The sequence below is a fragment of the Cavia porcellus genome, unplaced genomic scaffold, assembly GCF_034190915.1.
Source record: "Cavia porcellus strain 051 isolate PalLab524CR breed Dunkin Hartley unplaced genomic scaffold, mCavPor4.1 scaffold_17, whole genome shotgun sequence".
NCBI classification, from domain to species: Eukaryota; Metazoa; Chordata; class Mammalia; order Rodentia; family Caviidae; genus Cavia; species Cavia porcellus.
In genome coordinates this window covers 13,373,690-13,398,068 of record NW_026947500.1, presented here as the reverse complement: position 1 = coordinate 13,398,068, position 24,379 = coordinate 13,373,690, and the positions used below count along the sequence as shown (strand labels likewise).

The 24,379-nt window shown below is 35.8% G+C and overlaps 1 long non-coding RNA gene across 2 annotated transcripts in view; it reads right to left on the bottom strand.

Annotated features, from left to right (window-relative positions):
- LOC134470845 (uncharacterized) overlaps positions 1 to 24,379 on the bottom strand; it is a 476,510-nt gene that overhangs the window by 287,896 nt on the left and 164,235 nt on the right. Inside the window, exons 1-2 of one of the 2 annotated variants that reach the window (XR_010040024.1) lie at positions 9,635 to 10,033; positions 9,430 to 9,499 (exon numbers count right to left, since the gene is read on the bottom strand). This is a non-coding gene — a long non-coding RNA (uncharacterized LOC134470845). Of the gene's footprint in view, positions 1 to 9,429; positions 9,500 to 9,634; positions 10,034 to 24,379 lie in introns of those variants that run through there. The other variant, XR_010040023.1, reaches the window with a different exon arrangement.

Below are 24,379 nucleotides of genomic sequence, written 5' to 3'. Positions count from 1 at the left end.
TCAACTGACTCAATGACCCTAATCTTGTCATCTCATTCTTCAGTTTCAAGCATTGTTCTTTTTTTGTACTTTTACTTTATACTGTGGCTTATATCTAGATGTCCCCCTCAAAGACTTCATGTGATCATAAGTGGGGCTTTTGAGAGGTGGCTGAATCTAGAGCTGGCTGAATCTATATGGAATTAAGGGTGTGATGCTTGGATTAAGGCTGTGTGGTTACTAAATTAGTCCACTGAGTGGCCTGGCATAGTTCTGGCTGGGGATATGGATGGCCCACTCTGCGTTATGAGTGCTACCCCAGATAGAATATAAGGGACAGAAAGAAGGCTGCTGTTTTGCAGCTTGTCACTCACTGCTTGCTACTTTGGGTGCCTTCTGTCTACTATTAATTGTCTCTCCTCTACCATGTGCCTCTGTCACACCCTCCTGCTTTGGAGCCAATCAATTATGGACTGAAACCTCCACAAACTGTGAGCTGAAACAAGTCTTTTCTCCTTTATCTTTGGGTGTTGGTTATTTTGTCTCAGCAATGAGAAAAGTAGCTAAGACACCTTCTGTGACATGACGTTAGCTATCTATATGCTGCAAATCTAAATGAGCTGTACCTAGCCCTAATGTTTAATTTTTAAAGTCTCATTTCAAATGATGGCCTGAAAGTGTATCCACATTTCAATATCAAACAAGGGCAAAACCAAAGCTCTCTAAAATTTAGGCCTTTCCCCAAACTTGCCTATCTTGCCAACTGATCCTGTCACTCACTGAAACTTACAATCATAAAATCATCTTTTATCACTTAATCTCCATTACCTTAATTGTATTCCAGCAACTCCCATATATTTACCTCTAAAAGTGTTTATGCTTCTCCTTGTCCTCAATTCTTCACTTCCTACTTGGTCTTCAATCTACAGGAGTTATAATTCAACCCGCAACAGTTTTAATGAAATTTCTCCTGATAACATCATTAATATCTTCAATGCTGCAAAATCTGAAAGACTCATTCAGGTCTCCTTTTATTCTATTCCTTCAGTAATATGTGAAATTATCTCTCCCTTCTGCAAAGTATATTCCTTTGGTTTCTCACTTCCTACATACATACATCTCTCCATATGATCTCTTCTAATGAGTGTTTCCCTCTGTTGTAGATTTTATCATAGACGTGGCTTAAGATTCTTGAGATTGAAGCTCTTATGTCCGGCTAACACATCCTACTAAGTAAATATCTGTTCAATTAACTAATTAATTCTCTTTCTTGATTCAATATGGATAAATAAAAGGTTTAATCTACATGGCACTGCTTATACTACTTTGATCAGTTCTAGCTTGCTGTTACTAATAATTAGGCTTAGTGAGTGACTAATTTCAAATTCTCAAGGAGGGAGAACTATGCATTCACCATCTCAATTCTACTTCACAACATATTTTTTATTTAATAGAAAAAAATGATACAGAAAAGAAAAACAAAAAGCAAAAGAGATAAACAACAAACAATAATGTATAGGTTTACAAAACAAGATAATAGGAATTTAACAAAGGTTGTAATATTGCATATTGTTACCTTCTAAAGGTTGCTTAGATTCTTCATAACACATTTTGCATAAGCATTTAGTAAACTAAGAGTTGTGTTACATATTTTAATATTCATTATTCTCCTGCTGTTTCAACATGCCCACGGACAGACTATAAACACCTTGCCTAGGCAACCCTGCCACAAGTTCCCTATACTGTCTCCCCCTACGTCCTAGTGACATTCAAATACACCAATGAAATCCTCTCACATCTTCTGTTTGTGTATCCAGCCGTGAACACTAATAAGATGCTCTCTGTCGCTCTGTTTCCATCTACGTAGGAAAGCTGGCTTCTTTGACATTCCCACTACTTCCCCCGTGACTATATCTTGCTAGGACCTGTGAAATACAAGTGACTTTACATCTCCTGTTTCTCACCTGTGCTCCATCCTGTGGCTATACCTGACTGACCACCTCACAAAAGAGCACAAAACAGTAGTTACTTAACTCCCAAGTGGCAGCACAGCTTTACCCCATCCCTTTCTTCTCTTTCCCAGGGAAGCTACCCTGAAGGATTATCCTCTCTCTTATTTTCTGCTCTCTTGTTAGCCCACCTCAAACTGGTATCCACACTGTTCTTCCCAAAGTCAATCACAATCTCTTGTTTGCAAAATATTGCCATGGACCTTTCTGGGTCTTTACTTGACCCGTTAAAATATAATCCCAAACTTCTCTCTCAAGCCAGAACTCATCTGACCTCTATCTTTACATGTTCTCTCCCAGACATTCTTACGTGGGTAAAAATACAGGTGCCATATCTTTAACCCAACAAATATTTATAGGGAAGAATACAGAACATTTCCCAATTCTACTGTTTCTGTTCTAGATCACTGTTTTTAAACTTATCTTAACTTGTACCCTCTTTTAATAAATATGTAAAATCCTACGTTGTCACAGTATAAAACACATTCTATCAGAATTGCCCACCCATTATCTGGAGAATTTTGTAGCCTGAAAATGATTTGTCCTTTTCATATCATCATCAGAATTAGACTAAGATGATTCTGCGCAACCTTAATTTATGATATCTACCTTATTAAAATAACAGTATTTTGCATTTTCAAAATATAAAATTGCTCTATAATGTTAAGTATGCTCACTGGCCTTTTGAAAAGTTTAGTGAATTTTTTTCTCTATTTTTTTTATTAGTACATGTTTTCAACGTCTAATATTTACTACCCTTGTGTGGTATTGGTACCTGTACACAACACACTTTAATTCCTTTTTTCATTCCTTTCTCCCTCCATTTCTTGATCCCTCTCCCACTTGAGAAAGATTTATTTCCCTACTCCCTATTATCTTTTGTTTTATTCAGCATTTATAACTTTGGTTTCTCACATAAGAGAAACCATGTAATATTTAAGCTTGTATGTCTGATTTCTTTCACTTAACATTATTATCTCAAGACACATCTATTCCCCTACAAATGACTCAAGTTTATCTTACTTTATGGCAAAGTAGTGTTCCACCTTGTGTAAACAGCACATTTTCTTTATCCAGTATTGCCAGTCCTGTTCAGCATAGCACTCAAAACATTAGCAAGAACATTCAGGCAAGAAAGAGAAAGGAAAGTCATATGTATAGGAAAGGAAGAACTCAAATGATCACAGGCTTTTTGGAATAACATGTATTAGTGTCAATCATGTGGCTTTTATATTCCCTGAGAGGGAGTTATCCTCACCTGCTGATCAACCACTCAAGTGATGTAGTGCTAAGGTCTTGGTAAAGCAGGTAAGATCTCTAAAATTGTGTGACTTTGGGTTATAAAGTCTTTAAAGATTTCTGATCCCCTAAGCACGGGTTAAGCACTAAAGTAGCACTGAATTACTTGTGACAATTTAGAGAAAAGCTTTAAAATACACATGAGCTATTTTAAAACTTTGAGTTCAGAAATTTCTATTTTCCCCCTCATTCCTTTTCTACCTTTCTTTTACATGTTGAACTTTTCTCTGTCCTTACTTGTTTTTTCATATTTTCACTGTATCAATAACGTACCATCCCAACCGAATATATATGCATATATTTTGAGATGCCAGAAAAGTAACTTGCCCATTATTGAGTTTTCTGTGACAAAATACAAGTGCCATCCCTTTAACCATGCCTGCTAACCCCAAAAAGAAAAAACATTCAAATTGCTTTGAGGATGTCCTCCCAAAGGTGGTTATGCTTTCAGGAGCCCTGTGTCCGGAAATGGTTTCCTTAGGGATGAGAGAAACACTGGGTTCATGTTTCACCCAACACTGAAGTTCGCTCTACAGCAAAGTTGGAGGAAAATCCTCAACTTCCCTTGTGCTTAATCTTCATTTCACTGTGTTCACTGACTCCCACATTTAAACTGTTAGGGTGCCGAATGACACCCCTGGATGAAATGCTTTGCCCTTCCTTCAGTTTACAAAGAAAACTGAAAATAGCTAGGAATTGGTTGGTTTGTTTTTCACAAAACACCTTTGTTATGGGCGTTTCACTCCCAATGATCTAGCATGTATTTGTTACACTTATGAGCTAGCATACATTTGCTTATACTTATATCATAACATACATTATTAAATCTGTTCTTATCACTGACTTAGGGAGAAAAAAAATATAATCTTTTATATTGGTTTCAGAGCACTTTATAAGGAGGCTGTGAACATCCACGGCATTTATTTTTAGCCTCTAAGACATTTATGAAGGACATAGTCATTAGAGCTACTACAATGTAGGCAATTTTGGGTGGCTGGCATATTTGACGTCTTCTCTTACAAGAGTTACACTGATTGACAATCAAGTTAAAGGCTCCAAGAGCCATAGAACAACTGTTTAAGCCAAAAAGGAGAAGCAAAGACCCAAGTAACTTAAAAGAAAGTTTATCCAGAAAGTATAACACTATGCAGACAAATGATTCTGAAAGCTTTCTAAACCTGGGGTTTGAAAAGATTTTCTAAATGTTGCTCAATTTTCACTCCATGCCCCAAACTTCAAACAATTTTTATGCATTGAGCCATTGTACTTTACTCATACATTTCTTCTTCATATTTTCTTTAAAAAGTAGAGAGAAGCTGGTATGATGAAATCCTATTACCTCGTCACGTGATTTAATGTGCATTATCACAAGTCTAAATTTCTGTGATATTAAACTTGAAGATTTAGTTTCTGATTTTCAGGTTCTCCTGCCCCCTTTTCTCTTTCAGGCATTAGCACTCAATCATTTAAATCCACCTGATCTTGCTCATTTAATATGCATATTTGAAATATAGTTTCCTATCTCAGTATACAATGAAATTTATGAGACACACTGAATAAAGATACTTAAATTCATTTCTTGCCTTATATCACAAGGTAAGTTGTTCTTTCTTTATTTCTTTTCTCTGTCTAAACTTTTCCACTACCCTAAACTTTCTGTTTAAAGGCTTCCTGTAATACTTGATTTTTGCCCATCAATTAATATTTTCTAAGTTTTTTTAAATTTATTTTTTTTAAAAAAGCAAAACGGGAAAAAGGGTAAAAATGATACAGAATTTCAAAACAATAACATTTAAGCATCACAAGTTGATATGTTACACATTGTTATCTTAGAAGTAGTTATTCAAGTTACAAAACCACAACATAAAAAATAAACAGTCAAACAATGACAGCACAAACTATTCTGTTTGATGAACTAGCAAAAACTTAGTATGGTTACCTATGTTGCACACTTAAGCACACAACAGTTAAAAGTGTACACCTACAAGTTGTTCTTTTTCTTTTTGAGCACTTTCTTTCCCTTTCATTATTACAATATTTACTATACATTTTGGTAACATTACTCTTTCAAATTTTTATTATTATTATTTTTACACTAGAAAGGCAATATGATATTTATGAATGTGAGTCTGATTTATTTCACTTGTGAAGATAGTCTCAAATTGCCTCCATTTACCTATAAAAGCCTCAAGTTTTGTTCTGCTTTTGGCTATAGTATCAGACTCAGCTTCCAGAGTAGCTGTAAACACAAAAGTCACGGAGATTCTATCCTTGACACCTCCTTAAAGTCTCAACAAGAATATTCTTCCAAAACCTAGTGCCTGAAAACACTCTTGGCATGGTTTTTCCCTAGAGGGAAATACATAATGAGATTATTTCAATTGCTACATCATCCTCACTACTAATAAGTAGGATAAGAGCCATTACAAGTAAGGTTTTGCGGGATGTGCTAAGCATGGTGCTGTTTAGATTTGTAAATTTAGTATTATGGGATTGGGAATAACCATATTGCTTTTGGATAATAGAAGTATGAGTAATTTAATGATGAGGAGAGAAAAGGGAACTAAGGAAGAAGAAGGCCCCTAAGGGAGTGGGGCAGCACATGAAGAAAGGGTCACAGAAAAAGACCTCCAGTGCTAAGCTAAAAAGGCACTTTCAGAACAGGATGTTCCACAGAGATGTTCAAGTGCTTTAGTGTGGGATACACAAAGTAAACTCTCCCTGTCATGTCCCTTCAGTAAAGTCTCCATTGCCCCTTTTCATTCTTCTATAAAAGTACATTCTTTTTAAAATTTTCAAAAAAAAAAAAAGAGCTCAGGTCTGTGATTCTGGATTGGTGTTGGGTAAGAACCAGGAAAGGGACATGCACATGCTAGGAGCTGCAGGGACAGCTGACATCTCTGTTACCCAAAGAAGAACAGGCTGCAAGAGCTAGAGAGACCTGGGTTTAATCCAGTAAGGCTCCTGTAGCCTCGGTAACCAGAGGTCAGTAACTGACCTCTAAACCTGCTTTTTCTCCACTGCAAAAGGTGGATAATAACAGCTGGATTCAGCGGTGTGGGAGGATTGGAGATAACAAGTAAAATGTCCATAGCATGCAAGCTGTCTTTTATGATTTTTTTCCTATTTTTGTTTTGGTGGCTGAAAACTCTGAACCAAGTCTGTGACTATAAATTTTTTTTAAATATATGACTTTCATGTATGTGTGGTTCTTTTTTATTCCTGAGCCATAAACCAATTTATATTTTCTTTGTTCTTAATTATTTGATTATTTTTACCTACTACATTGTGTTATACCTGCATCAAAACATTCATATAAGGTTTTGCTACTAAATAATGTTATTTTTAACATAATTAATAATGAAATCAGTGTCCATGAAAACTTGGCCTTCTCTTCCTTGTCATGTGATCGCTGAGTTGGTTAAAACCAACCATCATGTTTGTGTCAAAAAGTGCATCCAAAAATGTCTGCCCACCTATGAAAAGCACAAAAGAGAAAGGCAAGATAGCATCCCATTTGACCCCCAAGGAAAGTGAGGCTCAAAATGCCAGTGATCAGCCCCGATGCATCCACGATATAATCTCAGGTTCAAGCAAAGCCAACCACTCTTCTGCCTCCAAAATATTGAAAAAATGTGTACTAATTAGCCAAGCAACCTACATCAGTACATCAAAGCACAGCAGCCTTTACTAGATCTTTCCTGAGATAACAAAGGACAACTTTCAGGGAACAGGAAGGACTCTGCTTTTTGTCCTATTGCTAGTTCATGAAAACAGCAGTACCTCAATAGTGTTGCTGTCATGGAAAAGCAGCATCTAGTTTCTGACAAGAAAAAGTTTTAATCTTACAAGAAAGGAAACAAAACTTTAAAGTCTATTTTAGATGCTTCAGAGTCTTTGCAAATAGGTTACCCTTTTTCTTTCTTCTGATAATCTTTGAAGATATCACAAGGATCTAAATTTCTGGAACTTTCAATGAGAAGTTGTTTGTTATTTTGACTTTGCAAAAAAGTAGAGTGTATAGTATATCTGCTGTTATAACCAGGAATAGAAGGCCTACAATAAAAAAACTTCAGAAAATCCCTGTAATCCCAGTGGCTAGTGAGAATTAACTAGCTCTCCAGTTTCCCAGCAGCCAATGCTTTCAGGAATTATATTTAAACCTAGACTGAGGGAAAGAGGAAAAATCCATTGCTCTACTAACATTAGCTTTAGAATACTTAGTGCTTAATAAACTGAGACAGTAGTCCTTAGTTGATTTGCAAAGCTGATTACCTATTTATTAAAATTATACCATTAAAAGCAAAGATACTTTCACAGAGATCCTTTAGGATTCACCAGATAAAGAGCCTGTAGCTCTTATCAGATGTACTTGAAGGTTAACGTGATCCCAAGATTGATTAGATGTGGAGCTAGTAAGCAGAAGGCAAAGCATTATGGACCAGGTACTAATTTGGATTAGAAATAACAATGGCATTCCTGAATAATAAATTTTCACCTATTTAAAGCATTACTGACAATCTTAACTGACATCACAGGGAGTGAAACCATTAGGAAAAAATTGACCAAATGAGTATAATGAGAGTACTACTCTAACAAAACCCATTTTCTATTGTACCTCTTCATCAGTCTACAACTGTAGGCAAGCTGTGATGGTGTGGTGTGGATTATCTAGGACACCATGTGCATCTAGACAAGACAACACAACACAGCTTGTCTTTGCAGGAAGAACCACACATACAACCTGAGAGGCGCACAGATTAATTTCACTCTTCTTCCAGTCTTATTACCACTCAGATTTTAATATCTGCGTTGTAGCAACTACGTGAATTAGAGTTAACCACAACCTTGAAACTCCAATCCCAATACAAGCTGACACCACCCCTGCAACCACCCCTTTGGCAGCTTGCCAGACATGCTATTTTAAACTCAGGCATTAGGAGGCAGCAAACAGCTCAAAACCACAGGCAAAGATAAACGTTACAGGCAGTTGGAAAAGAGACTTCAGCTGCAAATGCATGGAAAACAGGCTTCTTCTGAAACATAAACTTCTAGGAATTTAGAGTTGAATTCCCTTTACAAGGTAAAGAGTTGGGCCTTCACAAGAGCAATCTGAAATTACCTGGATCCCATTCTTCATTTCATCGGCTCTCAAAAATTCTGACAGTTTCCTTAAGAGATTGACAAGCTCGCTAGACTGACTGGCCTTCATTTAACCTTGTTTTATGCTTGCCTCCATAAACAAGGGTCTTATGGCTGCCTATGTGAAATTCTCAGGCCTTGCCTGCTTTAGTAATGTGACCAAATGCATAGAATGCTGAAGCCTTCACGGAGACACGGCACTGATTCTTCTCTTACTACTCGATTCTGACCAAGACATTTACATATTTATTTATAATATGCTCTGCAGTTCCTTAGAAATGTCAGCAGTGCATCTATGTTTAACGAAATACTTGTGGCATGTACTCTAATCCAAACTATCAGGTCTTCAGATAACATGTCTCTATTTTCTTTTAGGAAGTTAAAAATGAACTTGTCACTTCTCTAAAGGTAAAAATTAGCTCTAAAAGCAGTTTTGTTTTTTTAATTACAATTAATTAAAATGCTAAATTAAATTATAGGAAATTGTGCATAAACCATCTTAAAAGAGTTTGATTTTACATATATTTATTTGGAATAAAAGATTTCACATAATTTATAAGAAAATTGTATTTCAAGCATAAATAGAAAGGTACTTAAAAAGCATGATTACTATGAATCAAAATTATAAATATACCAGGAAAATTGCATGGTGCATAAAATAAAACTTAGCATCTGCAGAGAGTTCCTTGAAATGTTTGCACAGTTTCTTAAACTGTTGTGCTGAAAATGCATATATTTATATGCCACACAATACTTATCTATCACAAAATATATAGAACAAAACAGCAATGATAACAAACCCATGATCCTGAATAGTAATACTATAATGAACAACTAAATCAAATAAAAAATAATTCACATCAAAATATGCAAATGTTGCACAAAACCTATATTCCTTCAAGGCATGTAGCATGATCCCAAACTCCTCCAAGAACCAAATTTCAGCCTTAATACAATTAACTATTAACAATGATTGGAGAAAAGATCACACATTACTTACTATGTTTACGGTGTCTATGCCATCCTTTTGAACACAGGAGAGTCCAGAAGAATCACTACCATGAGGAAATCTAGCAGGCAAAAAGAGAGAAAATAGCAAGTATTAGCTGTCTGAAAATTAGCATCTTCAGCTTTTCTTGAGGTACTTCCCACAGGATCCCAAAGCAAAGGAGAAAAAGAAAAAGTTGGAGAAAAACATCACACACATCGTGAGCTGACTTCTTCCACAAACCCATGCAGCTCCAAACTTTAAAGGCTCAAATTGTTGAGTGTCCTGGTTGAGCAAATATCCGACTTCTGCGTCCCTAGTTACATGCACATTTTGAATAAGATGAATGCATCTCCAAAATTATGGTCACTTTAATGTCTTATCCAGATCTTCCCCCTGTTTCTTTCCCTTTTTCCCTTTTCCATTCACATTTTTCTTCCTACAAAATGCACATAGGTCTGTTCTTCCTTGTACCCCGAGTCAGGCCTGGCTTTGAAATGCATTTCAATCTCTCAACACAGACTGCTTTCATTGCATTTAGAGTCCCACTAAGGCCCAGCTTTAAAAGCTACTGATTCTTTTTTTCTTTAGCCTTCCTCACAAAGGAAGGGTATTTTGTAAATTACCAGCTCGTTCAGATCAACAAAAGGTACTTTCATAGAAAGCCCCATTTGATTTTGCTCAAATTTGATTACAAGGATGGAGAAAAGGAAAGGAAGTCAAAAAGAAAAACCCCAGATGGCTTTTTCATTCATCTCAGTGAATGAGCTTTATCTGTGCCTTTTGAAACTGTAGCAGTGGAAAAGCATTTCTGTTGGCTTAAAAAACTTGACAAAAATTATTGGTTTGCCATTTCTCATGTAACAGCCATTGGGAACTGGATGAAAAGACTTTTTCATGGGATCGCCTGCTTGGATCAAAATAATGGAGATTAGGTATTTCATTATAAATTACAGTGGGAGATAGAGCAGGCTGTCATATTAATAGCAACCTGCTCATGGCCTTCAATGGTAGCTATTCTCCTAGACAAAGGACCAAGGGGGCTGTCTATTGAACTTGTACTTTAGGCCTGATCAATTTTCTATCATCAAGGCAAAAGGTGAGATGACTAACAAAGGAATTCACACATGAGTGACCTCATAAGCCTACAGATAAAACAGCTTAAAGAAGCAAAATACATCCTGAAATTATGGATGATAAACTATATAAAGAAGAAGACAAGGGTATGAGAGTGGGAAAGAGCCATGGTCTATAATTCTCCTCTCTCCTTTTGGCCAAATGGACACATTAAAAGCTACTTGTTTTCAGCTGCAGATAATTGCAACGTTTGCTTTGCAGTGTGGTCTGCTATAAATCCTTCAGCTTACTTTTTTTTTCCGCTCAGCACAGTTTCGGTCATTTCATTGGTTATTAACAATGGCATTGTGTCAAGACAAGGCTTCTGCCAAGAGTCACACTTAAAACTAAACACTCAGGAGTCACAAGCAATGAACGCTTCCAGATACTACACAGTAATTGTGTGTTTGTTATGTGCTCCAAGTTATCAATTTCTAAAGCCTTAACTGTACCTACAACTGTAAAACCCAGAACTTTAATGAAGTACAGGGAAACACAGGGTCCAAAGAAGATTCTTTCAGAAAGTAATGATAGCAGACTACTAATCCAAAGAAACAGTGAAACATGAGTAATTTTCAATACATCACAAGCAATATTTACATTTCTAAATTAAGTTCAAATTATTATAGCAAGTGCTAAAATCCTCTTCTGTGATATTGCCATAGAATTTTCTTCAGTTTTTCTAAAAAGAAAATAAATAAAAGTTGATAGTTTCTACCCAATAGTTTTGGTGGCGTTGGATTCGAATGAAAATTATTTTCCAGAGACTGAAACACAAGTTTTCCAAATGTTACTATTATCTAAATATACAGATGTAGTACAGCCTTTTATGTATATTCTACGCAACTAATACAAAGTAAAAATACATGTGAACTGGTTGTACTTTTTCCATGCATTTTCAAACCTAGGAGAACTGTAAGATTAATGTAAAATGACTTCCAACTGCCTAAAAGCTTGAAGAAATACCATAAATATCACTCGTGACAGAAGTTGTCAAAATAAGGGTACATTTTGATAGATGTCCTTGACAGATGTAATGACCCCCTAACTGTGACACAAATAGTCTTATATAGTCTTATATCATGTGCTATCTCACCTGATAGCAATTTCACACCTATAGAGATGACATAAGGGAGTTCATTTGTATATGGATTAATAAAACAAGGATATAGTTTTATCTGAGGCATATACAAGTTATTTTTATGAAATATAATATAGATCTATGGACTATCTTAACCATTTAAGGGAGATCTTGACCATTTAATGAGATTCAAAGTTATTAGAAAATTAAATGTTACTGGTGATAATGAGTGAGCAAGCAGGTTTTTCCCACTATTGGTGTAAATGTGGACTGATAACAAACTTTCTGTATGGCAACTATATAGCATGTTTGGGGCCAGGGATATAGCTTCATGGTGCAGTACCTGCCTGGCAAGCACAAGGTCCTGAGTTCGATTCCTGGTACCTCCTCCTCCTCAAAAAAAAAAAAAAAAGACTTGAATAACATGTTTCAAGAGTGTGAAAGTCAGGGCTGGGGATTTAGCTCAGTGGCATAAGCGCCTGCCTTGTAAGCAGGTAGTTGTGAGTTCAATCCCTGGCACTGATTAAAAAATAAATAAATAAATAAATAAATAAATAAATAAATAAAGAGTGTGAAAATCTCATAGCCCTTGACTTCTAATTATTCCATCACCAAAAATCTTCCCAGTAATAGCTATCAAAAATATAGATAAAGAACACCCCCATTTAAAGATACCATATGAAGAGTCAGACAGAGTAATGTTTAGCATTACACATTCCGGAGTCAGACCACCTGAGTTTCAGTGAAAGCCTAACCAGCTTCCAATTACAAGCTGTGAGTTTGGTTTTTAATTGTTTATGCCTCAGCTTTCTCACCTATAAAATGGGGATCTTAAAAATAATTTTTAAAAATGGGGATCTCAAAAGTGTTATGACAGCAAAAGGGACAATCATAGAATATAAATAGCCTATAAGTGGGATAAAATATTTGCAATGCATGCATAACATGAGTATTGAAATCAGGAACACATAAGAAATCCACAAAATTCAAGCTTTTTCGCCCACCCTCTTGCTAAGCGTCCCCAGAGAAGGCCAGGAGGAGAACCACTGGCTCCTGTGAGCCTACCTGCACGCAGGCTGAAAATCAAACAGCCCTCCCCCTCCCGCCACTCGCCCTGTAGCTACTGGGGATAGATGTCTCAGCATCTCTTGGGAGGATGACCATATACAGTATAGCAAATATGGGAGACAAAGGTTGTTTTCACTGTTTTGTTTTGTTATGTTTCTTTTGCTCTATTCAATAGTATCAATTGGTTTTAAAATGTTGTGTATTTGGTTTGATTTTGCTAAATCTAATTGACTAGACAACTATTGTGAAGCTAACGAGATATACCACAGTACCAATTACTGCCATCCCAGTATCCTGCTGTGAAGTCCTGTGCCAATTTCACTGCATTGTCTCGATTGGCTTTGTTCTGTCTTGTGCTGTTGCATTTTTACTACTTTGAAAATAAAATTAAAAAAAAGAAATCCCAAAAATTCAACAGCAAAAGAAATTTTAAAATGGGCAATAGATCTAAATAGACATTTGTCAAAAGAAAACATACAGATGGTCAATAGGCACATGAAAAAAGCCCAACATCACCATCATCAGGGAAATGCAAATCAAAACCATTGTGAGTTATTACCTCACCCCAGTAAGAATGAGTATTGTCAAAAAAGACCAGAGATGGTAAGAGCCGGCAAGGAAGTAAAGCAAAGAGAATACTTGCACACTGCTGGTGGGAATGCAAGTTAGTACAGCCATTGTGGACAATAGTCCACAGATCCATTAAAAATTAAAAATAGAACTACTGTATGATCTGGCATTACATTACCAGATGTACATCCAAAGGAAGTGAAATCTGCATGTGGAAGAGATGTACTTCATATTCATTGTAGAACTATTTATAATAGCCAAGAAATCGAACAGCACCTAAGTGTTCATCAACTGACAAATGGATAAAGAAAATATGGTACGTTCTCACATTAGATTACCACACACCTATAAATATAATAAAATCCTGTGACTTCCAACATACAGATAGAACTGGAGATCATTATGTTAAGTGATCTAAACCAGGAACAGAAAGTCAAATATGAAATAATTTCAATCATATTCTATAAAAGTGGATCTCACTGAAGTAAAGAGTAGAATAATGATTACCAGAGGTTGCAAGAGTTGGGGAATGTGCAGAGAAAGCTGATAGGGGTGAGGAAAGATTGATCAATAGTTAATAAATTAAATTAGAGAGGAGGGTGAAGTTCCAATGTGCTTTTAAATAGGTAACTATATATAAGAATCATATACTATGTATTTCAAAAAGTTGAAGAAAGGTTTTTAAAAGTTTTCATCATAAATAAACAATGTTTGAGGAAATAAATGTTAAACTTGATTTAAACATCACACAATATATACATGTATCAAAGTATTGCATATTACCACACTAATACGCACTTTGTGTTTCTATGCACCAGTTAAAAATAAATTTTTAAAAATTGTTTTGACAATTACATTAAATAATATAGGTAAAGCACTGAACACTGACCGGAATGCATTTACTTAGTAAATATTAGATATTATTATTATAAATGCTCCAAACCTAAACAAGCAAATGAACTATGATATACTATATTCATTAAAGACCTCATGTTTAAAAGAAAAGGGAACTAGGATGGGTTAAAGGGTAAAGGATGGAAGGGAAAAGGGGAAAAATGCAAGTCAGTTTAGCTATTAGTATCTCTTAATTCATTGAAAAGGAAGGCTTGCGCTAACATCAGCTGGAGAAATGTTTATGCCCATATCTTGTACTCTGAGCAACTACTTTAAAGATAACAGCATGCAATGTATTAACTATTATAATTCTTGTTGTACCTTTTTTCCATAAAATAAAAAAATCTTATTTTTAAAGAATTTTAACTATATGAGAAAACACTCATAGTATGCAAAAAAATCAGGGCTTAAAGCCATATACTATATGATTTCAAATATGAGTATATATTTATTAATAATAACAACAGAATTTATTATTGGATAATGCAATTTAAGTAATTTTGTTTTTTCTAATACTTCTTTATTTGTATGAAAATTTAAAAATTTCTAAAAACTCTTTTTTATGAGTTATTTTACGAAGAAGTACAAGAACTAGGTTGTGCACCAACTAACATCCAGTGTTATCAAATAGAGGTAGGCGAGGCCAAAGAAAGAGAATGCATGCCAAAGTTAATGTTGTTTCTCAGCACTAAGATCAGACATGAAGTCTGTTTCCAGAACTGGAAAGTAAGCTTAAATTCTAAAACTGAAATATACACAATCCAAACACGGATCCACAAAAACTCTGTCCTTTAGGAGCTGCGAGTACATCAATTTGCAAAGTCATCTGACAATGACAAGTCCAGAAATACGACTCAGGGATAAATCTGGGAAGACTCACAGCCTATCAATGTATACAAGTTAGAAAAAACCTTTTGAAAAGATAACAAAAATATTATAGTTTGTATGTAATGCAAATAACTTCAGTCTAGCTAGGAGCAATGGATAATGCTACCAAATTTTAGAATGTTTCAATAGCAGGACACAAGGAGTGATTTAATTGCAGGGGCATCTAAATTAGGAAAGAATAAATTGCAGTGAAATGGAGGACTTCTTGAATTCTAGACTAAGGAAAGTAAAGACTTGAAGCCAGGCACCTCTCCATTTCACTTGTCTCTTCCAAATAGTGGGGACCTGCAACCCAAAGACAAAGGACAGACGGGAGAGCAAACCTTGTTCTCTCTACCTATTAGTCATTCAGGCAAGCCTGAAACAGAGAAATAAGAAAGAAAGGAAGAAAGAAAGAAAGAAAGAAAGAAAGAAAGAAAGAAAGAAAGAAAGAAAGAAAGATGGAAGGAAGGAAGGAAGGAAAGAAAGAAAGAAAGAAAGAAAGAAAGAAAGAAAGAAAGAAAGAAAGAAAGAAAAGGAAGGAAAGAAAGAAAACAAGCTACAGTATTTAATTGAGCTGGTTTCATCTTTAGCAACTAAAAGTAAATGGTTATCGACTCTCCCAAGGCATTATTTCTATTAAGAGTCAAAGATGTGACGGAGCATAGTTGAAAGTGAAAAAAAAAAAAAACCTGAATTCAGAAGACCTGGCACTAGTACATGAATTATGAAATGTCAAAGCAAAGGGCTAGACTTTTCAAGGTACTTCAAAGAATAATTCTTCAATTAATAAGAAGCAAAATTCAAGAACACGAAAATATCATGAATCAGCATTTTCACTTGTAAATTTATAACTAAAGAACTGAAAACAGAGGCTTAAATGGATGTTTTAAAATCCACATTTGGAGCAGCCCTATTCATGATAGCCAAAAAGTGAGATCAGTCCAAGTGTCCATCAACAAATGAATAGATCAACCAAATACAGTATATACACACAATGGACTATTATGTGACACAAAAAGTAAGGAATTTTGATGCACAGTATAACATGAATGACCTCTGAAGACACTATCTCAAGTGAAGTAAGCTAGTCATGAAAGAACAAATATCCCACAATTCTACTTATGGCCTACTAAGCTGATGCACCTAGAGTAGTCAAATTCATCCAGACAGGAAGCAAAATGGTGATTTCTAGGGGCAGCAGGAAAGAAGAATACAGAGTTTCACAACGGGTAAAGAATTTTGTGTTTTGCAAGATGCAAGAGCTCTGAAGACAGGTGATGGCAGTAGTTTCAAAACAACATGAATGTACTTACGTCACTGAACTGTACACTTTAAATGTTTTACCACAATAAAAAAATACAAAAGTGTCACTTCTTGGACTCAGGTCATTTATCTTATTATCATCCAATATAACTTGGAAAGAAGATGGAAACGTAAGAGAAGGGAAGGAATGGAAAAGAAGAGAAGAGAGGGAAGTGGGCAGGGAGGGCAAAGGGGAGAGTGTGACAGGGAACTAACTGTGTCAACTTGAGTAATAAATGCCCAACTAAGTTGGATCAGCACAGTTCTCGTGGCTAAGAGATTTACTAAAAACAGAAGACCCATCCCTGGGTGTGAGTGGCATCCTACAAAAGGCTTGTCACCTGAATGAAATAAAAGGAAAATGAAGAAGAAAGGTTTGCTTCTGTTTCTTTGGAGGTGCTCGTCTTTGCATTCATCTTAGCTGTCATCTCCTGGTTTTCAGCACCGATCCTTCAGCCTTTCATCACAGGCCTTTTGACCTCCTGACCAGACTCACGCAAGACACTAATGTGAGCTCCGGGTCTTTGACTGGATCTTTTGGCAAAAAATTTGTCTTTATTTTGCTTATGTACAGACTCTGCCTGAGACTGAGATGAAGGGCAGTGGATTAATTAATCTAGTGGGAGAAATTTCAAGTCTAATGTGGAAGTAGTGACACAGACAGATCCTTATTGAGAATTAACCGCAAAGACTTCAGCAGACTGACTTAAAATATTTTAGTTTGGTCAAAAAGTTAGTCCCAGTAAAGTTGTAGCTTGCAAAGAGGCAAAGGAGAACTTGGCTGCTGAAGAGAAACAGGATAACAGAAAAAGGTGGCCTTGGTTTTACTCTCTTCAAAAATGTAATAAGAACTGTGGAAGTAATAAAACCCAAAATGTGTAATTGTCATTGTACAATAGAAAAGAAAGTGCTCTAAAGGTTATAACTGCATATATGTTTATGTTTAAGTGTATAAGATAGATAACCATATTACTGAGTTTTGTTGGAATAATTGAACAAAACTGTTTGCAATCTCACTGTTTGAAAGTCCACTTTATATGCTTTAATTTTGTAAATTGAACAACTATTTCTAAGATGAGAATATGTAATCTATTAACTAGTGATTTCTTACTGTTTATTTTTTTAAATTTTGTATTACTTGTACCCTTTTTCTGGTTTTTTTTCTCCTTAAATAAAATTAAAAAAAAAAAAAAAGAAAAAGAAAAAGGTAGCCTGAGGATATCACAAGAATTAACAGAACATCACCCTTTTCAGACTCAAAATGGGAAAGCTGAAAGGCTTTGCTTTGAGAAGACATTCCCAGGGCATCATGCTCCAGAATAGCAGTGGCCTAGAATATTTGTATCTCCAGACTGGGTTCATAGTGCCCTCCAACTGGCACCTGGCCCCTACAGCCTAGAGAAAATGAACCTGCCTGCTGTTTCAGCTGGCAGCAGACACTGGCATCATCCACATGGTGCCAGTTTTAGGCACATGCAGAGTACAAGAGTTGTAAGCTCAGAAAGTCTTCCACCTAGATTTCAGAAGAAGGCCTGGGAGGCCAGGAAGACTGGAGCACCTCCAAAGAAACAGAAGCAAACCTTTCTTCTTCATTTTCCTTTTATTCCATTCAGGTGACAAGCCTTAAAAGGGTACTGTGTGAAGCTAGAAGTATAAAACCAAAGGTTCAGTGGAGATTCCAGATGGTTGAAAAATCCAGGAACATGGATCATGTGAGGAAAGTTGCAAGGATTGAGCAAAGCCAACCCACCAAGAGAGAAATCATGGTAGCTACAATCACTGGTGGCACCATAGGGATGGAGCTACTCAAGGCTCTTAGAGTTCACATCTTGCCACAGATTGCCAGGATGCTGGAATGCAACTATGGAACTTAATGTTTGCCCTGCTGGATTTTGGACTTGCTTTGGTTCCATTCCTTTCTGTCCTCCTATTTGTACCTTTTGGAATGGAAATGTTTACCCTGTGCCATTGTATATTTGAAGTGCACAGAGTCTTGCAGCTAACAGCTTGTCTTAAATCTCCAAAGAGATTTTGAATTTGGACTTTTCAGCAATGCTGAAACTATTAGGACCTTGGCAAGACTTAGAGATGAACTAAATGTCTTTTGCACAAAGGCATATGCATAAGTCTTTTGGGGGCTAGCAGCAGAACATTAGAGCTAGTATGGAGATGGTCCCTGAAAGCCTTATATGCTCATAATGTGGGACATTTTGGAGCTGTTTTGACCTAGGATGTGTGATGCTGGGATTATGGGTGTGTGGTACTAAACTAGTGCAATAATTGGAATTAGTATAAATTTGGGTGGGTCTAAATGGGTTTATCAAAAACAGAAGCCCCACCTTGGTCATGAAGGGCACCACACAAAAGACATATAGCCTAGGGAGGATAAAATGGAAAGGCAGAGCCTGGGATATAGCTCAGCAGCACAAGCACCTGCTTTGCAAGTGCAAGGTCCTGAGTTTGATTAATGATACAATAAAATAAAATAAAATGGCAGGCTTACTGCTGCTGGTCAGCATCTTCTACTTACCATTCCATCAATTATTTCTACTCTGTAATGCCCTCTTCCATACTGCTCAGCTGACTATGGACTAAAATCTCTATAAACTGTAAGCTGAAGTAAACCTTTCCTCCCTTGACTTTGGGTATTGGGTATTTTGCCTCACCAACAAGAAAATAACTCAAAGAGGCAATGGGGTGGAAACGCTGCTCTGTGCAGTCAGCAGAGTGATTTATGAACTTCACTCAGATGTCAGAAGGGACAAGCAATGGTAAAATCCAGTCAAGGTTCTGCTGAACAAGTTGCATGCCTTGGGGCTGGACTTCAATACCTGGGATGAAGTAATGTCATTTCATAATTCATTTGCCCAGAGAGAATACCTTTTATTAATTTGCAGAATGGTATTATATGTGTCAACAGGTCTTGAAAAAGAGCCAGACTGGTATGCAGACAGATTAAGAAGGACCATTTATATTGAATTCTGTAGTTAGTTATATGTTCTTTGTAAATGGATTGGTCCCCAGTTCTCTGGGAAAACCTTCCTGTGAGTTTAACAAGGACTTTAAGTTTATTATTTTCTTCTTCATGTATTTTTTTCCTGAAGCTAACACAGTCATAATCTTTCATAATCTTTTCTCTCTCTCTCTCTCTCTCTCTCTCTCTCTCTCTCTCTCTCTCTCTCACACACACACACACACACACACACACACACACACACACACAACCTTACTGAACCATATGCAGGAAGAGCACCATTCTAGGTGATATATAATTGTCAAAATGCCAAGGCATGGACTTTTAAAAATGAGACTAAATTGAACTGAGTTCTGAAACACATGGTTCTTACATTCTCAAGTTCTAAGAAACCTCATTCTACCTCCCTGTACATGGTATTTAAAGTTCAGATTTCCAACCCAGAACTTCTACACAAACTAATGTCACCTTTAAAATGAATTACAAAATATTTCTATTCGTCTATGATAATGAATCCTCAAAACAACATATTAAAAACATCTCTATAAGTCCTGTCTCTCTCTCCTGATCACCGTGGGTGGAGCAGCTTTTTTCCCTAAGTCCCTACTGCCATGATGCTTCTGCCTTGAAGCCAGTTGAATAGACTGAGTGCTCTGAAAATGTAAGCCACATAAGCTTCTCCTTTAAATTGTGGTGTCAGGTATTCTGTCCTAGTGATGGAAAATGACTAACACAGAAAAAAATTATATCACAAAAAGTGGGATTAATATTGCAACTGTATCTGACGTATGATTCAGAAGCCTTTGAAACCAGGTTGGGGGAGAAATTTGGAAAAATTGAAGATCTGCAGTCAAGAAGCCAAGTTAATGTGAGGAACGGGAGTATTTTGAGCTGAATAACTCAGGTCCAAGGCTCACAGATAAAAAGCAGAAACACCTGAACTTCAGTGGAGGTAAAAGTTGAGGCCTCCTTGGATTATCTAGGACCTCACCACACTTCCACTGCAGGCTTACTGGGATCAGTCAACACAGATCGGGGCTCTATATGCACCCTTTGTTTTTCAGTAACAACACAGGCAAACCCTGAAGTGAACTTTTTTCTTATTTTCTTTACTTTTTTTATATCTTTCTCTCTATTCTTTATTCTTTTGAGTTTGAACATTGTTTCTAATTTTGTTTTGTTTTGTTCTACTCTTTTATTTTATTTTGTTTGTCTTTTTTCTTTTTTATCGGTACCAGGGATCGAACTCACGACCACACACTTGAAGGCAGGTGCTTATGCCGCTGAGCTAAATCCCCAGCCCCTGTTTTGCTCTACTCTTATTTCTGTTTCTTCCTTCTTTCTTTCCATTCTGTTTTCTTCACCAGTTTCCCAAAGTTTGTATAATCTTCCTTTGTTCTTCAGCCATGCTTCTAATCTCCTTCTCTTTTTCTATTTCTCTATGCTTTCCTCTTATGCCTTTTAAATTTCCTCCCTTTTGGGAAAATTGTTCTTTTGAGGGGATATATTATCTGATTTCTTTTAGCTTCTGGTATATAACTACAAATCTTGTTCATACTGTCAAAGGTGGCAAATTAATAGTTACCACTATTTGTCATTTTCTAGGCTGTGTTTATTGCTATTGTTATTACTGATGGTACAATTTTAGCCAAGGTTACATAATAGTTTTAATCATGTTTTATGCCCATATTGATATTGCCTGAGGGGCATAAACAATTCTACAAGTTAGTACTAAAGAACCAGGAGTTAGGCCAAATAGGCTGCAACTTCTCATCACCAATAAACTGAAGAGGTAGGATTTTCCAGCGTACTCAAAAGCCAAAAGCCCGTTATGCCTAGAAGATATCTCTGAATAGTAGCATTTCCTAAAGAGGTCTCAATATTAGCAATAAAGCTAAGAGCAATTTATAAGCTTCAAAGCAGAAAAACAAATGAAAAAGATAAAACAGGGAAACAAGATGCAATCCCACACTTTCAGGTTACCCAAGGTAAACAAATAGGACAGTGGGTTGGAACAATTTGCAAGCCACCCACCTGATCTGTTGTCATGGGCTCTAGGCCTCCAGTTGGACTCATGGAGGACACTGCCATGGGCTCTGGGTCTTTAGATGGACTTGTGCAGGGCATTAGCATGGGATTCAGGCTGCCAGCTAGATTCTTTGAGTTTCTAATGTGTGGACAGATCTCCTGCACTCTTATGCATTTGACTCTTCAAATGAGTACTACAAAACAATTCTTTACATTATGCGTCCTGTATCAACTCTATTCCCCCTGTAAAACCTAATTACTACAAAATTGGTAATAGGAGAGTCGGGTTATTGCTGTGATGTTGCCTGCCCATTTGGCTTAAGAGCCTTGGGAATTAATTTGTTTTTTTTTTTAATTTTATTTAAGGAGAAAAAGAGAAAAAAACAGAAAAAGGGTACAAGTAATACAAAATTTAAAAACTAAACAATAAGAAATCACTAGTTAATAGATTACATATTCTCATCTTAGAAATAGTTGTTCAAGTTACAAAATTAAAGCATATAAAGTGGACATTCAAACAGTGAGACTGCAAACAGTTTTGTTCAATGATCCAACAAAACTCAGTAATATGGTTATCTATCTTATACACTTAAACATATATGCAGTTATAACCTTTAGAGCACTTTCTTTTCTATTGTACAATGGCAATTACACATTTTGGGTTTTATTACTCCCACAGTTCTTATTACATTTTTTGAAGAGAGTAAAACCAAATGCGACATATCAGAACAGAGTCAGTCAAATGAAAAGGATGGACATAATACATAATGTAAAAAAAAAAATACAAGGTGATCAACAATGGTTACCATTCTGCCTCTTGCTATCTTAAGAAGAATTGCCTATATCATCAGTTATAATAAAATTGAACAAAACAGTAAAGAATAAAATCAAAACATTGGAGACATTATAGGACTTTAAAAGAAGATAATAGTCAACAAGAATGGGTGTCATAATGAATCTTATTGTCTTCACAGTTGTTGCCTATACTCTCAAACTTGGTACTATCAAGCTAAGCAGAACAGGGGAAAATCAGTCAAAACAAGATGGTGAGGGCAATACAGGGTTTAAAATCAAGTTAATAGGAAATCAGAGTAAGTTACTATAATGCATCCTGCTACTTTTTATTAATTTTTCCCTTAATTAAAAAGATAAAAATAAAAAAACAAATAATTTAAAAAACGAGATTGAGATAAAAGAGGGCATTACAACAAAACAGCACAGGTCAAAACATAACTATTTAAGCAAAACAGTGTTTCACCACAAGATATCCTGACATAAAAGTAGTTACCATAGTGTCTCTTTCCTTGAAATCTTTGAGTATAACTTCATACACTGTAGCACCAAACATATGAAGACAATGTAAAACCACTCAAGAGAATGACATTAATACAGGGTATAGAGCCAACTAACACAAAATGAACAATGGTTTCTGTATAATCTCCTTGTCTATAAAAGTTTTTGCTTATATTATCACACATGGTAAAATCCAATAAGATACAACCTGTTAAGACTGATGGAGACAGAATAATAAAAGTTTGATGGGACTTCAAAACAAGATGATACTAAATCAGCACTAGCTATTTTTTTTTATTTAAGAGGAAAAAAAGAAAAACACAAAACAAAACAAAGCGGTGTAAGGGTACACGTAATACAGAACTACAAAAAAAAAAAAAAAAACGTAACAGTAAGAAATCACCTGTTAATAGATTACATATTATCATCTTGAAAATAGTTGCTCAAATCACAGTATCAAAGAATACAAGGTGGACATTCAAACAGGGAGACTGCAAACAGCTGCGTTCAATGATCCAAAAACATTGATATAGTCAGCTATTTAACACCCCTAAACACACTTGCTGTTATATCCGTTAGAGCTCTTTTTCTTTTTCTTTTTTTTTCCCCTCTCTTTTTTACAACAAAATTTACACATTTTGGATTTTATTACTCCTTAGTGCTTATTACTTTTTTGGGGGGGAGAGAATACAGTCAAATATGGCAAAACAAAGCTGTCAGTCAAAACCAAGGATAGACATAGCACATGGTGTAGAACAGAGTACAAGGTTATCAACAATGGTTATCAACGTTGTCTCTTGTTTCCTTAAAAAGAATTGTCTATCTCATTAGATATTATAAAGTTGGACAAAACAGTAGAGAACAAGACCAATAAAATTTAGGCATTGTAAACATTACAGGACTTCCAAAGAAGACAATAGTCAAACCAGAATGGGCATCTGAGTGAATCTTATTGCCTTCAAAGTAGATGCCTATATCCTCAAACTTGATACTATCATACAGAATGCAACAGTCTAATCAGTCAAAACAAGATCGTGGGAGTATTACAGGACTTCAAAACAAGTTAATAGGAAATCAAAAAGAGTTACTATTTATATATCCTAATTTTTAAAAATTTTTCCCTTAATTAAGACAAACATAAGAAATGACTAAATAATTTTTTTAAAAATAATAAGGGGAAGATTGAGATAAAACAGGACATAACAATATAACAATAGAGGTCAAAGCATGACTGTTTCAGCAACCTAGTACTTCACCACCATATAACCCGACTTAATAGTAGTTACCATAGTGTCTGTCTTTTTCCTTAAAATATTTGGATAAAACTTCATATACTCTAGCTTCAAATATTTCCATATCAAGAAGCCCAGAATAAAGCCTTTCTAATTAATGAGTGAAAACTTTATAAGGCTTCAAGGCCACCTAATGGGGAATCATGATTACCACATATTTTTATATATTTGAATCATTACTTACATTAGGGAAACTATTCAGTATTCACACATGCGAGATTGATTTATTTCACTTATGAGTATGGTCTCAAGCTGCGCCCATTTATTGATAAATATCTCAATGTGATCCTTCTTTATAGCTGAATAATACTCCATTGTATAGAAATACCACAACTTTTTTATCCATTCCTCAGTTGATGGACACTTGGGTTGTTTCCAAGATCTGGCGATTACAAATTGTGCTGCTATAAACATAGGTGCACATATATCACTGTGGTATGATGCTTTCAGTTCTTCTGGGAATATGCCTAGAAG